The 17,652-nt window shown below is 40.6% G+C and overlaps 1 protein-coding gene and 1 non-coding gene across 2 annotated transcripts in view; one reads left to right on the forward strand and one right to left on the reverse strand.

Moving 5' to 3' along the window:
- ek1 (eph-like kinase 1) overlaps positions 1–17,652 on the forward strand; it is a 206,055-nt gene that overhangs the window by 82,433 nt on the left and 105,970 nt on the right. The window lies entirely within an intron of this gene.
- On the reverse strand, positions 5,396–5,500 carry LOC132868121 (U6 spliceosomal RNA). Its single transcript, XR_009650809.1, has one exon. It is a non-coding gene; the product is annotated as a U6 spliceosomal RNA (small nuclear RNA).

Here is a 17,652-nt window from a genome sequence, read left to right on the forward strand (position 1 = left end):
AGGGATGGCATTCTCTCTCTCTCTCTCTGCCAGTCACAGTGACACAAGCCAATCATGGGTACCTCTGAGCTTATGTGTGTAGAACAGGGTAAATGGTGTCTTCCTCTGAAGGTTGTATGCCACCCTGTGATGCAGCAGTTCAGAAAGATGTGGCTGGCTAGCTTCACCCTCCCTGGTTGGTAGCTGTTGTATGATAAGAGAGAGATGGCTGGTGGGTGGGAATTGACAGGAGGAGGAAAAAAAAGACTTTTTTTCCCCCCCATTTTTCAAGAATGAGAGGACCATCATAGTGCTATATTGCTGCAATACAGACCTACTCATTCATAGGTTTTTAGGTATTTTGACTATCTTCTATATTATAGAACAATACTGAAGACATTACAACTATGGAATAACATCTCATCTCATTATCTCTAGCCGCTTTATCCTTCTACAGGGTCGCAGGCAAGCTGGAGCCTATCCCAGCTGACTACGGGCGAAAGGCGGGGTACACCCTGGACAAGTCGCCAGGTCATCACAGGGCTGACACATAGATACAGACAACCATTCACACTCACATTCACACCTACGGTCAATTTAAAGTCACCAGTTAACCTAACCTGCATGTCTTTGGACTGTGGGGGAAACTGGAGTACCTGGAGGAAACCCACGCAGACACGGGGAGAACATGCAAACTCCACACAGAAAGGCCCTCACTGGCCACGGGGCTCGAACCCGGACCTTTTTGCTGTGAGGCGGCAGCGCTAACCACTATACCACTGTGCCGCCTATGGAATAACATATTGAACGTATATGGAATTATGTAGTAAACAAAGGTATTTTAAAACAAAACATGTTTCATATTTTAGATTCTTCAAAGTAGCCACTGTTTACCTTGATTATGCTTTGCACAATAATAATTATTATTATTATTATTATTATTCAGTTCAATTTATATAGCACCTTTCTCACACCCCAGGTTGCTTTACAATTAAAGGCGTCATGCGGTAATTTCAGCAATCAGGCTATATCATGTGTCAAAATGTCGGGTTTGGTGGGTTATTCAAGCCCATCGGTTTCCCGCGATCTCAGTGTCACGATGCACCCGCTACAAGCATTTAAAGTTGACGCGCACAGCCAAATTTAGGCAGCCAGCCGTTAACTAGGTCAACTTATGTGTGACGTCATACCAGTAACCTCCCTTGGGTGATGCTGGCCTGTTGCCATGTTTTCTCTATAGCGTGCGTTTACCAGAGTTGTTTACATTGCGGATTTTGTGGATTTATTCAGTTTGTGGATAGTTTTGAACACTCAAAACACTATGAAATGATGTATTAATATTCTTGGTCACCATCAGGTAGATCGTCAAACTGTGCAATGACTTGGGGTCGCTCCCGACAACATCTGCATTCCTGTGCAGTTGGCATAATTCTACAGTTTCCACAACTGCACCTGGAAAACATGCATTAAAAATAAATTTTGTTTGTTTATAATGTCTGCTTTCCAGCTTCCCAAGCCACCTTTACTAGCTTTTTAAAAACATTTTCACAAAACTCCAATTAAACCTCCATGATCTTGCAATATTATGTACAACACCCCATGTCGCTTTTAATAGGTCTAAGATCATCATGGGAGAGCAAAATAGATCTACAGGATAGAAACCAAAAGGCCAAATTTGGACTTGTGTCCAAATTTTACAGTGATTTATGCCACAGAGCTGCCTTTAACTAATAATTATCACTTATTACTGACGATTGTACGTTTACTAAACAATACAATACAAAGCTCAATACTCCCAGCCTATAACATACTGAATATCAAGTTAAAATCAACCGCAATAAAAGGAAAATGATGAAAACTGGAATATCAAGGGGTCTACTGTATCAGAAGGCCCACTGCATTTCGCAAGATCGCAAGCTGTCAAGTTGCTAGAATTCAATCTTTCTAGCTATACTTTCACCCCCTACAGCTATCAGTATTACACATAATCATAGATTAATCACACAGCATTCTAATTCAAGTGAAAATGGTCTTTAAAAATACACACAAGTAGTGATTTAGTCAGAGAAACCAACCAAAACAAGTCTTCAAGTCGCCGGTCTTCTTCATTCTCGTCTTCGTTTCTGTCGTCATCAGAACTGTCCTCATTTTCTTCTGAAGATGAGCGCTCAGGTTCAAATCTGTAAGGCTGGATACCACCAGGACATTCAGCTGTCAAAATCTCTACTTGTGGGCCATTTTCTTCTTCTGTATCGTAAAATCAAAGCTAATTTCCTCAGCATCGCTCCTATTTTCTGGTGTGTCCGCCATTGCAACTGCACCGAGTGGTTACTGGTATGACGTCACGCAGCTGTTCCATTGACCGAGAGGGGGCGCTGCGAACGCGGGAAATTTCAAGTGATGGGCATGACCAAATAAGGACCGATTACAACCGCGGGAAGCTTTTGAAAAATCGACGGTCAATTTATTTCGAATCTCGAAAGCATTCTGGTGCAGAATAATGCGACTTTTATTGCCACTGCGTGATGCCTTTAAGGAAAAAAAGAGTCCACCAAGAGAGGGTCAGGACACAATTCCAATGGTGTAGCTACCACAATCCCATCAGGTGCACAAAGATAAATCCCACACCACCTGCACAACTGCCATGATGCCACCAGGCAACATTGCTCGGAACACCATGCCATGGATCCACAAAGCGAGCACAGAAGCACAGCCACACAGAGCACCGGTATGTCCCAAACCACCTGCACAGCCAATATGATGCCACCGGGCAATATCGCTCGGAACACCGTGCCAAGCCCAAAAGCACTGCCACACAGAGCGCTAGACAACCCTGATGTTAAAAAGAGCAATGAGCTCATTGCAGTCCATAGTGTGGCACACAGGCATCACCCACGGTGCACCAAGGCCTGAAGGAAATGGACGCCAAAACTGGGTCCGGAGCTACCACAACTGGTGGATAAAAGACTCAAACATCAAACTACATAAAAAAGAAAAACAAAGGGGGGGGGGGAAGGGGGAAGAAAAGCTCCGGTGAGAAGCGTCAGCCAAAATGCCCATGGCGTACTCTCAACCGGAAACAAAAACAGCAAAACATAGCCAATTGACATTATCTTAACCAGCTTCATGAGGTAGTCACCCAGAATGCTTTTCAGTTAACAGGTGTGCCTCGTCAAAAGTTAATTAGTGAAATTTATTGCTTCTTAATGTGTTTGAGATCAAACAGTAAATTGTAAATAATAAAAATACAGTAAACGACCCTTTTCCACAACTGTAGTAATCCATATTGTATCAAGAAGTGCTCAAGAAAAAACAGGGACTTAAAAGGTGTGTCCAATTTTTTGACTGGTACTGTACATTTCCAGCTGCCAAAAAAAGTCTCCCAAATTCTCAGAGTTGTGAGTATGAATAGAGTTGAAGCTTTTTCTACTTTTCATATACACTAGTAAAATGTATTTAATAAATCCTTGCATGTGCCACCACCGCAAATCTGAGATCAGCGACTCCCACATTTTTCCCAGTCAGTAGCAGTAACACACCTGTTTCTCATTTTAAGTCTTGATTTTGGACCTTGCTTGAAGGAACCAAATAACCACAGTGGATTGCCTGTTAGACTTGTGTGACATTGATTTTTTTCCCCCCTGCTTTACCATTTAAAAAAAAAGTCAAGTTTAACAATTTAATTATCCAGAAACAATAATCTTAAGAGACCGAAGATGAGTAATCAAGAACTGCTAATCAGGAATCAGCTGTATAGTCAGGAACTGCTTGCTGGAAGAGCAGTCGCTGAAACTCCGCTAGATGGTAGATTTTAAGTGATTCTGCTTTAATACACAGTACAATTCATAACAATGCATTTTAAATATAATCCTTTTACAAATCTGTTGTCTGATGTCCACATGGCCAACAACTTCACTGTTGCTATACAGGTGTGTGTGTGTGTGTATGTGTGTGTGTGTGTGTGTGTGTGTGTGTGTGTGTGTGTGTGTGTGTGCGTGTGCGCGCTGACCAGCCCGGGGGAAAGAATACCAAAAAAAAAAACAACCACAGCATACAGTTCTGGAAAAAAAAAATTAAAGACCACTGCAAAATTCAGTTTCTCTGGTATTATTATTTATAGGTATGTGTTTGAGGAACATGAACACTTTTGCTTTATTCCAGAAAGTACTGACATTTCCCCCAAATTCCACATAAAAATATTGTCACTAAGAGCATTTAATTAGAGAAAATGACAACTGGTCAACATAAAGATGAAGTGTTTTCAGACCTTGAGTAATGTATAGAAATCAAAATTATATTCAGTTTTAAACAACACAATACAACCCCAATTGCATAAATTTGGGACACTGTGTAAAACGTAAATGATGATTTGCAAAGCTTGAAAACCCTATATTTCTTTGAAAATAATACAAAGACAACATATCAAATTGAATTTTTTTTAAATAAACATGCTTATTTTGAATTTGATGTCAGCAACACATTTCAAAAAGTTGGGACAGGGGTATGTTTACCACTGTGTTGCATCACCTCTACTTTTAAAAACTCTCTGTAAATGTTTGGGAACTGAGGAGACCAATTGCTGTAGTTTTGAAAGAGAAATGTTGTCCCGTTCTTGCTTGGTCCTACTAGAAGAGGATAAGGATGACCACAGCAGTGTTTTTTATCCTTTTCCTCATTCAATATGATTTTGTTCAGGTGACCACATAATCAGTACCTCATTAAGTAAAATGAGGTGTGCTTGTGTTGGAATTCCCGCACAGACACTTGAATGAAATGGCTGACATGCATAGAAATGCTGATTTAAGAAAAAAAAAATGAAATGGTCTCTTAATTTTTTTTCCAGAGCTGTATTTAAGCTCTTCCTAATGATTATCCTCAAAATTACTTGTAAACTGTTTGTTGTACCCCGTTACATCATTTTAGGTGAAAAAACAAAAACAAACAAACAAAAAAAAAAAAAAAACCCAGCATCCTCTTGGGGGTAAAAGTCAGTTAATGTGGATTGAAATCATCCATGCTTTCTAAATTAATGACAATTGGTTTATCTCCCATTTTATTTGAGAGAAAATAAAATGGGAGATAAAATAGTGTGGAGATGATTATATTGCAAAAGCTTACTGCCCGTACCTCGACAACTTAAGAATCTTTATCCAGATATCACAGTTCTTGAATGGTATGAATACTAGGAATTTTAAGCCTTTATTCATCACATGTACATTAGAGCACAGTGAAGTTCTTTCCTCTGCATTTAGCCCATCTGAAGCAGTGAACACACACACACACACACACACACACACACACACACACACACACACACACACACACACACACACACAGAGCAATGGGCAGCTGCACTGCAATACCCAGGGAACAGTGGAGTGTTAGGTGCCTTGCTCAAGGGAACTTCAGCCTGTCTAAAAATGAGGAATGCTTCACGGATTTGCATGTCATCCTTTCGCAGGGGCCATGCTAATCTCTGTATCGATCCAATTTTTCGCACGTGTGCTGCTGGAGCAAGCACATCTACATCTTAAAGAATAATACAGTGGTGCTTGAAAGTTTGTGAACCCTTTAGAATTTTCTATATTTCTGCATAAATATGACCTAAAGTGTCGTCAGATTTTTACACAAGTCCTAAAAGTAGATAAAGAGAACCCAGTTAAACAAATGAGACAAAAATATTATACTTGGTCATTTACTGAGAAATGATCCAATATTACGGTACATATCTGTGAGTGGCAAAAGTATGTGAACCTTTGCTTTCAGTATCTGGTGTGACCCCCTTGTGCAGCAATAACTGCAAATAAACGTTTCCCGTAACTGATCAGTCCTGCACACCGGCTTGGAGGAATTTTAGCCCATTCCTCTGTACAGAACAGCTTCAGCTCTGGGATGTTGGTGGGTTTCCTCACATGAACTGCTTGTTTCAGGTCCTTCCACAACACTTCGATTGGATTAAGGTCAGGACTTTGACTTGGCCATTCCAAAACATTAACTTTATTCTTCTTTAACCATTCTTTGGTAGAACGACTTGTGTGCTTAGGGTCATTGTCCTGCTGCATGAGCACCTTCTCTTGAGATTCAGTTCATGGACAGGTGTCCTGACATTTAGAATTCGCTGGTATAATTCAGAATTCATTGTTCCATCAATGATGGCAAGCCATTCTGGCCCAGATGCAGCAAAACAGGCCCAAACCATGATACTACCACCACCATATTTCACAGATGGGATGAGCTTCTTGTGCTGGAATGCAGTGTTTTCCTTTCTCCAAACATAACACTTCTCATTTAAACCAAAAAGTTCTATTTTGGTCTCATCCATCCACAAAACATTTTTCCAATAGCCTTCTGGCTTGTCCATGTGATCTGTAGCAAACTGTAGACGAGCAGCAATGTTCTTTTTGGAGAGCAGTGGCTTTCTCCTTGCAACCCTGCCATGCACACCATTGTTGTTCAGTGTTCTCCTGATGGTGGACTCATGAACATTAGCCAATGTGAGAGAGGCCTTCAGTTGCTTAGAAGTTACCCTGGGGTCCTTTGTGACCTCGCCAACTATTACACGCCTTGCTCTTGGAGTGATCTTTGTTGGTCGACCACTCCTGGGGAGGGCAACAGTGACAGTGGTCTTGAATTTTCTATATTTGTACACAATCTATCTGACTGTGGATTGATGGAGTCCAAACTCTTTAGAGATGGTTTTGTAACCTTTTCCAGCCTGATGAGCATCAACAACGCTTTTTCTGAGGTCCTCAGAAATCTCCTTTGTTCATGCCATGATAGACTTCCACAAACATGTGTTGTGAAGATCAGACTTTGATAGATTCCTGTTCTTTAAATAAAACGGGGTGCCCACTCACACCTCATTTGTCATCCCATTGATTAAAAACACCTGACTCTAATTTCACCTTCAAATTAACTGCTAATCCTAGAGGTTCACATACTTTTGCCACTCACAGATATGTAATATTGGATCATTCTCCTCAATAAATAAATGACCAAGTATAATATTTTTGTCTCATTTGCTTAACTGGGTTCTCTTTATCTACTTTTAGGACTTGTGTGAAAATCTGATGATGTTTTAGGTCATATTTATGCAGAAATATAGAAAATTCCAAAGGGTTCACAAACTTTCAAGCACCACTGTACTTGGGATGATTTTCTTAAAATGGACAGACATGCAGACCTAAGATGTGTGTTTATTCATTTTATTGCTGAATTCAATGTATTATTTACTCGGCTTCTTTCAGTAGCTTTAGCCTAGTTAAAGCTATTAAAAGAGCTCAAATGACCTTCATGCCCAGTCAGACAAGGCACCCAGATGCTATAGAAAATGTTATGTGGACAGGAGACTTTGCAGTTGACCGATCAATGCAGTGTTTTCTGAGTGTTTGTGTATGTAAGGGGGAATGAACTTAAGAGCTTTGTATGTGTTCTGTGATTGTGAGATGCTGTTATTGACCTTTGGTGATTTGTCAGAGATATTTATGCTGTTTCATTCTCAAAGCATATTTCAGCTAAGATCAAAGTACCCAACTGTAACAGTAATGGAATATTGCATCACATGAAGCCATTCCTAAAATTGTGAAAGCTTGGATGAAGTGTCTGGGGGGGGACCCCTGAAGATTAGAAATAGACGGTTCACTCCCAGATGTGACAATAGAGCTGTCTAGTCTGTCTCATTCAGCATGTGGTTGTGGTTCAGGTAGACATCTTGTCTCAAGAAGCAGAGCCAGGGAGATTGGCGCTGTCAACGAGGGTATGATGGATGGTGGGAGGGAAATGGCCTTTGGAAGGAAAGAAAACTCCAGGGAGCTGGGGGAGCAGATTGAGGCTCAGCACAGAAATCCCACTAAGAGTAGAGATCTTAACTCTCCAGCTCTTTTGTGACCTCTGTAATTGGACAGACTTTCTCGACATGTTGTGTGTATGTTTGTTTGTGTGTGGCTCCACACTAGGAGAGAATTAGGTTTCCAAATCCATTGGGGGGGGGGATAGAGTGGATTTGACCAAGAGTTTATCAAAATTTGTGGTCCCTACAAACTGCTTTATAGTTAACAGGTAGGATAATGACCTTGGTATGAGTGGGCTTAGAGAAGGTAGTGGGTATCAAGGATGTTTCATTGAAGGAAAAAAAAAATCAACTTTCAGTGGACAGATACAATTGTATCCTTGAGATGAAATCTCCTCAGAGGTTTGTATATGCATGTGTATTTGGTTTTGTGCATGTTATGAATGACCTAACATTGCTCACTATGTGCTTTCCTGGAAACAAGCAAACACAATGTGACACTGTTACCTTGCAACCAGGTTCCTCAGTGTACACCAATGGCGTTGTTGGGGCCCGATCACTCGGGGCTATAGCCTCAGGTATTTTGAGCCTAGCCCTGGGTATTTTCGCCCTCAAAAAAGTAAGATGTTAATAGAAGACCTCTGACTGAAACAGATCGGAACTTGAATTGCAGCATCTGAAGATGGAGGGGGGCATAATTGAGCGCTGCACAGTGCATATTCAAATTTTTGGTGACCGCCAACAGAAGAAGGACCAGAACTGGTTGGATGACGACTTAAAAAAAAAATCCACTATTGTTGGACTTTTCAAGATGAAAACAGATGGTAAGTCATTGACCGTGGGTGTATCTATAGAATGTATCAACAATGTGTCAGGGTGCAGGCACTTATGGATGCAAGCACAGGGGAGAGCAGGCGCATCGCAAACTGTCAACAAATCCAAATCAGGAAGCCAAGGTCATAGTCAGGGACGGGCAAGGGTCGATCGATTAGCGAACAGGATATCAGAGGGCAGGCGAGGAATCAGAGTTAGGAAATAAATGTAAACACAGTTTAAACATGAGTAGTCAGGCCAAAAGTCAGAAGGCTTGGTAAGGTCAGGTACTGGGACACAGAACAATACTTTGCAATGTATGTTTGTGACTGCTGAGCTTATATAGGGGAGTGATTGCATCCTAACAAGAGACAGGTGTACTTGTTAGTACTCTGGAGGTGAGGGGCACTGTGGTGTTTGGGAATTGTAGTCCAGAGCAGCCATGTTTGGAAACTGCTCCGAGCTCAGGTTTTCAGTGCTGTTACTGACAGTGTAACCCATGAAATTATGTTGATGCACAAAACCCACTATGTGTAGCTTGGTTATCTTGAATTTACAGCATAGGGTCTGTATGATTAGTGTGTCAAGCTAGCTCAAACGTTCAAGTGGTTTAATGAATATCTACAGTGGTGGTCTGTTTGCCCCGAATAAGTTTATTTAACAGGTCAACAACAATTTGTGTTCATGTAGACACCAATAGTTGCCCTGACATCATTTAATCATATGTTTTAATGCTACATGTAGTTGACACAGAACCAACCAGCTGACCATCCCATAGCCAGCTGTCGGCATATTAGTCACATATAGGGAGAAAATGTATAAAATATTTGGTCATGCAGTATTAATGTCAACATAAATTTGTGTTGTCCAGACACCACAAATGAGCTGATGCAGTTAGCGGAGTCGTGATGCATTGGAGAAAATGGTACTCGTGTACCTGTGTAAGAAAAACTTGGAAGACATTTTTATATGAACATAGTCTTGTGAAATGGAATTTCATCTGGGATTTTGAATGTTGTAATATAATAATGTAGCTTAGAATTTGTCTTTGTGGTCTCAAAGGAGAGATATGCAAGTGAGAAATGATATATTTTTATATCATTGATGGTAACTTTGATGATATCACTGCTGATAAATTTTACTAGTGGTATTTAATAGTCAATTGGCACATGCCTCAGTTTCCTGAGACATTATGGGTGTTGATAATAACAATAAGGAACCAGAAACTGAAGTGAACTGCATAAATTTAAAGAGTAGTGCAAAAATCAGCAATAAAGATGTCATAACCTTTGAATGTATGTGGGTGATAATATTTCTTGTAAAGTTAGATATAACTGCCCCAACCTATCGATGCCAATCTCCCTTTAAAAAATACAAGCCCCAGGAAAACTTGACTTAGCCCCTGGTCTTTTCAATAGCTAGAAACGCCTTTGGTGTACCCTTTTTTTTTTTTTTTAAATCCTAAGAATTGAATGCCTGGTTGCTTAATAGTGAGGGAAAAATTACTACAAAGACTTTAAAATGCTTCATTTGAGCAAGCACATGCACAATCAATACCATGCTGTGATCTCTAGGTGAAATTGAGCTTTTCTGATGTGAAACTGCTTAATTTTGTCTGTTGTCTCAGAAAGTCTTTGAAGTCATTGCGTACACATCAGTAAAATGGGAAATCATTGTCAAATGTGGTAAAATACCAATGTTCCCTGTGTAATAAAAGAGAATTTGAAATAATGACTGTTCAGCATGGGCCTAGTGTGGGTTTGAGTATGTATTCATACCTACAGTCACATGACAAAAATTATTATTGGTGGACCATGATCTTGATCATGTGGTGCTGAGTACAGTAATTTACAGAGTACCAGGGGAAAAGCAGGCTTTTACTTAATTTTTTTTCTTTTCTTCTTACTGAATATACCAAGGGCAAAGGCGGTTTGATAAATTGCCAATTTTATTCATGTAGACAAGTTGCATAACTTATTTCTGTGCCAGAAAATATCACATTATCATTATCTTGTTTTATCAAGGCATGCCCCAAACTGACAGATTTTTCTGCCTGTAAAGCCACAATGATATTGCTTTGTTTACAGTGTTCTTCCCAGCTGCAACTCCAGGTGAGTGCGTCTCCTTTGCAGTCTGAATAAATTCAGTCCAGCTTGGTAAAGTTGTCATAAAGAAATAAGAATTAGTCTAAGTTAGAATTCAGAATATTTAAACATTTAAGATGAATTGAACTGATTCAAATACTTAAAGCATGGCTTTGAGGGTATAAAAGTAGCAAAAAAAAAAAAGATTAGTGACATCGCTTGCATTGGAGCCATTAATGTAAAGATGAATGGAAGTGAGATGGAGTAGTGCCAAACTGGTCAGAATAGTCATTGTACAATACTAAAAAGAACAAAAATGAAGAAAATATGTGAAATATTGGATTATATCCCCTTCGGTCGCCGCGTACACAATTGTGTACTGTACGTCACTTTCTACAGTGATATAATGTCTGTATCATGACTGAAGGGGTTAAAAAATAATTTGTCATTCCTTTAAACTACTTTGTTAATACACGCAGAGTATAAACTGTAGTTCATAATTGGTCTGGAGTCTTATTTTTAGTTGTAAGGTGAAAGTGTAGAATGTCAGATTTTAATTTGAGAATGTGTGGATAAACCATAATATGCTAATCTTATACTCTTTGTTTAATTATACCCCCGCTTTGAAGGGGGGGGGGTATACTGGTTTATCTCTGTCTTTGTCCATATTTCTGTCCATCCGAAACACCCTTTTTCTCAGCAACCTCAAATCATAGCCACTTGGTACCAAACTTCAGCTTGGGGTTCTATACCATGCATACCGTTTTCAGGTCTGTCGCACCTCAACTTCCTGTTTACCAACTGAATGTATTTATGAAACATATAGCGTGGATTTACAAAGTTTTCATAACATTTTTCTCAGTAACTACAAATTGCAACTGCTTGATATTTGGTACCGAGCTTGGGGTTCTATAACGTGTGTTCCGTTTTCAGGTCTGTTGCACATTGACTTCCTGTTTACCGACTGAATTTACGAAACATACAGGATGGATTTTGATGCTATTTCAAGAAGCAAAATGCTATTTCAAAATGACAGTTTACCAGGATGCTCTTTGAAATACCTGGGGAGAATACAGGTCTTTACTTGTTTCAGGGTTAATTATTTGTTGATGTCAACATTCATAATAAGTGTCCTATTCCTTCGATTGCTTGCATTCTGATATAAGCAAGAGCAGGGGTATAGGTAAGTGAGCAGTAGCTCACAGTTGATCTTGTTACTAACTATCCTTGTATTTCATCTGATGTCACACTGTATAAATGCTGCCACTCTAAGGACCAAAAAGGGGATGGACAATATCAGTGTGATACTTGAAACAACATCCAATAAATCTTTGACAAGCAACATGAGACAGCAGATCCTCCCTTTCATGCTGCCATGTTTACATTTATCTCACTTGCCTGACATTTTTAATAAAAAAATCTGTAAAATTGTGACAGGATACATCTAAGCAGTTGAGTCAAGGGCCTTCCTCAGGGGCCCAACAATGGCAGCTTGGTGCTGCTAGGACTTGAACTCATGACCTTCTGATCAATGGCCCAGTGAACCCTTAATACCACTATTAGTTTCCTTGATATGGAGTACAGCGACTACTGGGAAATTTATCTCATTAGCAAGTATTGCTAACCTTAGCAAAATTTAGTGAGCTGATATTGACTTGTGATGACAGAGGTTTTTAATTGTCCTGATGAATCTCCCTGGTATCCTTTACTCATCCAAATGTTAAAAGCCAGCTTCTTTGCTCTTAAATCATCATCACTGTCTGACATCCGGTATGCCGGTGACTTGAAAAGATTTCTTTTCCCCACGCCTGCCTGTCAGCGATAGCTGCCTTAAGGTGGTCACACCTTAGGCCTGTGTCCCTTTCAAGTACCATCTTCAGAGTGGTATGCAGCCAGCCAACCTTGTGCTTTGTGTCAGGCTCCTAGAGCAACACTTGCACCGCAGGTTGGTCTTGACCGCAGGTGGACTTGCGTCACGGGCTTTAACCATGGAGCAGTCATCATCAAATTTTCAAGTTACTGGGAAATACCAGTGTGTTGCAAGCACTCCCTGGATTTTCTGTCTGGGTTTACTCCCATAGATCTGCCACATTTCTGCGTTGCCAGAGGTGCCTTGAGGAGGCACAGCAGACGATCTTCACCATATGAGAAGCTAGATGGTGTGGCCACATGCTGATAAATTGGCCATATGTTGCGCTTCATATGATGTTGGATATGGGGAGACCAGTCTGGGATGCCAAGGTGTTGTAGGCTAACCAGAAAGGTATTACTCCTCCAGCAACCCTTACCCCTCTTAAATGCTCTTAAATGCTTATAGGTGCTCTCTAGATTAAGCCTAGGTCACAACCGGACGTACGATTTTTTTGGCCGTGCGATTTTTGCCGTTTCCCAAATCGCTGCGTTTTTTTTTTTTTTTCGTGAAGAAAGACGCACGTTGGCCGTAAGTTTGTCTTTCAACCGGAAAAAAACATAAGCGCCCGTAGAGTTTATTTGACATGACAAAGAACCTCTGCGGCCAGTCTACGGCTCGAAAATCAGCACGTCACACGCGTGCCCTCCGTGCGTTTCACACATGCCCTCCGTGCGTTTCTTGCGTTTTTTGCACGTAGACCGGCCGTAGGAGCACGTACGGCTGGTTGTGACCGAGGCTTTAGGAAGGGTGCTTGTGTGTGAGATAAATATATATTAGAAAAAAGCTTAAGTTTGGTAAGTTTTCTGTCAGTTTAGTAGGAATCAGATGTTTAGAGAAAATCACAGGTTATCAGCTTTGTTGAATTACCATTTCTTAGCAAGGAATTTTAACCCTGTGTTTCATCTCTGGTTACATTTGCATTATGCAGGGAAGCCAGAAATTTGGTCCCAAATATGGTACCTGCAAGAGAAAAACGAGGATGTTTATCAGTAAGGGAGCACATTTTGGAATTATGTTGTGGTGACACGTTCTTTCAGGAACAAGAGAGTAAGAAGAGCCTTTGTTCTAGGCATACGATTCTGTCCACCTTAGCCATTCTGATATAAAATTCAAGCATGTGAATGACTAAAAGCACCACTGCCACCCATGCCCTCTCACATCACCAATGTGTAGAGAAAGACCATATTTCTCACCTGAGAAGAATGCTGCTTTTTTCATCAGTGGCATAAACGAGTACAATAGATAACAGGACATTACCTCAAAGGTCTAGGGACCCTCTTAAATTCTTTGGAAGTAGTTTTTTCCCCATTGTACCAAATAATGTCTATTAGCAGATGTTATCAAAGCTTAGTTTGTTTTCTGGTGTGTGTTTCTCTGACTGTGATGGAAACATCATTCGCTGGCTTGCTGCCAAGATGGCAGGTTGATGTCTATTGAACCGCTTCATTTATTATGGAAGAGAGGCTGCAGATTGAATGAGAATTAAAGTAACAACATATCAGACTTTCAGCCTTTCCAATGCAGCATACATTTCTTTCTCTGTCTTCCTGCATTGTCTTTCTATTGTTTTTATTCCCCACAGTCATAAACTGCCTCTTAATGTTTCTTTCTCCAAGTCAATCTTGCACCTTTCCTTGGCCCTAGAGTTTATAGGTAGAATTTATTGATTAACTTGTGTGAAGAGGCAGAAATCGCATGCATCTAAATATTTGAGAAGTAGTTCAGCTTGAGCTAGGTGAAATTGGTTCCTTTTATTGGTTTCATTGAAGCTTATGGTTTAACCCTCTGATAGTACTGAGGAGAGGACATGATTGGTAACATTCTTTTGACCAAAGTTAGACTCAGTGACCCCATACTTAAAGTGGGTAGAGGATAGGAATTTACAGAGGACTGCAGTTGGCAAGACAAGTGCCCATCATTGTTTGTGTCAGGATTGCACAGAGAGTCGTATTTTAACATAATTGTATTTTAGACTGAGATGATATTCCTGCAACCATTTCTGCATTGCTTTTGAGGTTTGAGCTCAATATATTCTAGTAGCTCAAGTACATAATTTTTCTAGGACACCCCATTCAGTTGCTTTACATGTCTGGCTGAATGTATGCTGCAGTGGCTTGTTTGTTTGTTTGTTTGTTTGTTTGTTTGTTTGTTTGTTTGTTTAGTGCATTAATTTGGTGTTTATTTTTACATTTAACAAATAACTAAATAGGAGTTTGATTCTTTATGTTCTTATTTGATGGAATATAGGCATACGCATAATGTACAAAAACATCTTTTGCCATTTATTTGAAATAAATTGCAACAAGCTGTATTATTTGTACACTAGCAGGTTACCTGGCATTGCCTGGGTTTTGCAAGATTCTGGGTTGCCTCCAGACTTCCATGTAAAATTTGGTGAAGATCCATCAAGAAATAGTGATGTTAACCCAAGACAAACAAAAATCCAAACATCCACCACCCAGGGGCCCACCGGGGTCCCCCTGGGGCCCAAATATGGAATTTCTGAGTTCTGCCAAATTGTGGCCATCTCCTCTACTTGCATGCCAAGTTTAGTGAAGATCTGTCGAGAGTTTGTGTTGATAAATGTAACATGAAAGGCATTGAGGGAGGGGGTGGGTGGATGTTGTACCCCTCAGGAACCTCCCTGGGGCCCATATATGAATATTGTTTATATCTGCAAAAATTCCGGGTCATCCACGGACCTACTTGCCAAATTTGGTGAAAATCCGTCGAGAAATGGCGATGTTAGCTCAAGACAAACAAAGAAACTTTGCCACTTATATAGATGTGTGATAAAAAAAAAGTCATTGTGAGACATTCATCTATCCATTATTTATTCTGCTTATCTGTCAGGGTGGCAAGAAAGCTGGAGCCAGTCCCGGCTAACTTCGGGCGAGAGGCGGGGTACAACCTGGGCAGCTTGCCAGTCTGTCACAGGGCTAACATAGAGATGACCGACCAACCATTCACATTCACAACTATGGGCCATTTAGAGTAGCCAGTTGGCCTAATTCACATGTCTTTGGACTGTGGGAAGAAACCGGAGCACCTGGAGGCACAGGGAGCTCATGCAAACTCCACACAGAAAGGCCATGGTTGGCCACAAGGTTCGAAGCCAGGACCTTTCTGCTGTGAAGTGACAGTGTTAACCACTGCACCACTGTACGGAATCATTATTTGATAATCTTCTAATAAATAATGTAATTATCATTTTAGATTATCATGCAGCATTATTATTATTATATTTTTTTGCTTTGGAAAGGTTGAATTTTGTTGACTGTACATTACTACCAATCTGTGTGAAGAGCCTTCTTGAACTGTCAACAAAATAGCCTCCTCTAGAAAAAAGTTAAGTGGTTTGATGTTTTCAGTTTACTCTTGCTCTTAAATTCTTTATAGAGAAAACTGTCACAGGCTTCCTTTTGAAACATTCTCTTTTCACCAACCTGCTCAAAACTCAGAAACACTGCTTAACAGTGACAGAGTTCTTTTGTAGCTCAGCTCAGCATCAAATTGATTTCCCAGAACTACTGTTTGGGTTTCTTTTCTTGTTCTACATTAGCGACCAATAGGCAGGCATAAAGCAATGATTGTTAGTGAGGCGCTAGCTTTGGCAAGCTCTGGAGAGGTCCATGAGAACATGGAAGTCTGTTTTTAGATATTACAGCTGGGTCTTAGCCTACTGAGGTGCTGGTATAGTTCCCACTACAACAGGAACCACAAATTTATGCTACGGTAAGCACAATTCTGCAAAACTATGGTATAATCTGAGGAATAACTGTGTGTGTGTGTGGTTTGAATGGAGAGAAAGTGAGTAGCGCCAGTTTTTAGAATAGATTTAGTGGGTGACAATGTGGTTGGTGATTGTTACATTAATTTGAATGGTAGAAAAGCTCAGTTGGTGTGCACTAGCTTGGAGAATTATGAGCTGTGTAATTTCACACTCCCAAATGATCAGGACTTTTGGTTTCAGTTGTGGTGGTGTTGGCATTTATAAAAGGACTGGAAGGTTGCAGGTGGAAAAAGCAAGTCCATGCATGATGTTTTTTGCGAGTCTTGAAATGGCCAGAGGTTGCCAAGACATTGTTTTAAAGCAAATAATCAGAATTAAATCTCCACAAACGCAGCCTATGGTGAACAAAAGTGAAAATGCAGGCAGTGTATCTATCCCAACATGTTGTAGTGGGAACTAATATAGATATTAGTGATTCAGATCGTAATGCTTTCGGTGTCCGTAGGCTAGCTACATATTTCGGCCCGTTGTCAGAGTGTGTTCCAACAGAGTAGCGAGGCTAGCGATGGTTTATTCTATGTGTTTCTTCTGATAGATGGTCAGAATGCCAAGTAAATGGTCTAAATATGGAAGAAAATATTATAAGGATTTAGAGAGGGGATTATGGAGTGGATAACGGCCATCCCGGCAGCACAGTGGTGTAGTGGTTAGCACGGTCACCTCAGAGCAAGAAGGTTCTGGGTTCAAGCCCAGTGGCCGACTGGGGCCTTTCTGTGTGGAGTTTCCTCCCCCTTGTCTGTGTGGGTTTCCTCCGGGTGCTCTGGTTTCCCACACAGTCCAAAGACATGCAGGTTGGGGTAATCGGTGGCTCTAAATTGACCGTAGGTGTAAATATAAGTGTAATTGTTTGTTTGTCTCTGTGTCAGCCCTGTGATGGTCTGGCGACTTGTCTAGGGTGTACCCTGCCTCTCGCCCATAGTCAGCTGGGATAGGCTCCAGCTTGCCCGCAACCCTACATAGGACAAGCAGCTACGGATAATGGATGGATCATGGAAATAATGGCCATCCCAGCTGATGACAAAAAAAAAACTGCATTGGAGAACAGAAAGAGAGAGAGCTGGACAGACTGAAGAACTAAAGCACTTCTGCATTACTTCCCTTAAACAAGAGAAATCCCACTGGTGCAACTATCAGCAGGTAGTCAAACAGCATTGTGGGTAATGTAGGAAACTGTTAACCAATGTGAAAATAGACCCATATATCAGTGGAGGAAGTTGAAAGTGAAACAGTCACTGTTAATTTATTTTCTATCCTTGACAAAGACCCAACTACCAGACTTAAC

This window comes from Neoarius graeffei, chromosome 19 (assembly GCF_027579695.1).
Source record: "Neoarius graeffei isolate fNeoGra1 chromosome 19, fNeoGra1.pri, whole genome shotgun sequence".
In the NCBI taxonomy this organism is placed as follows: Eukaryota; Metazoa; Chordata; class Actinopteri; order Siluriformes; family Ariidae; genus Neoarius; species Neoarius graeffei.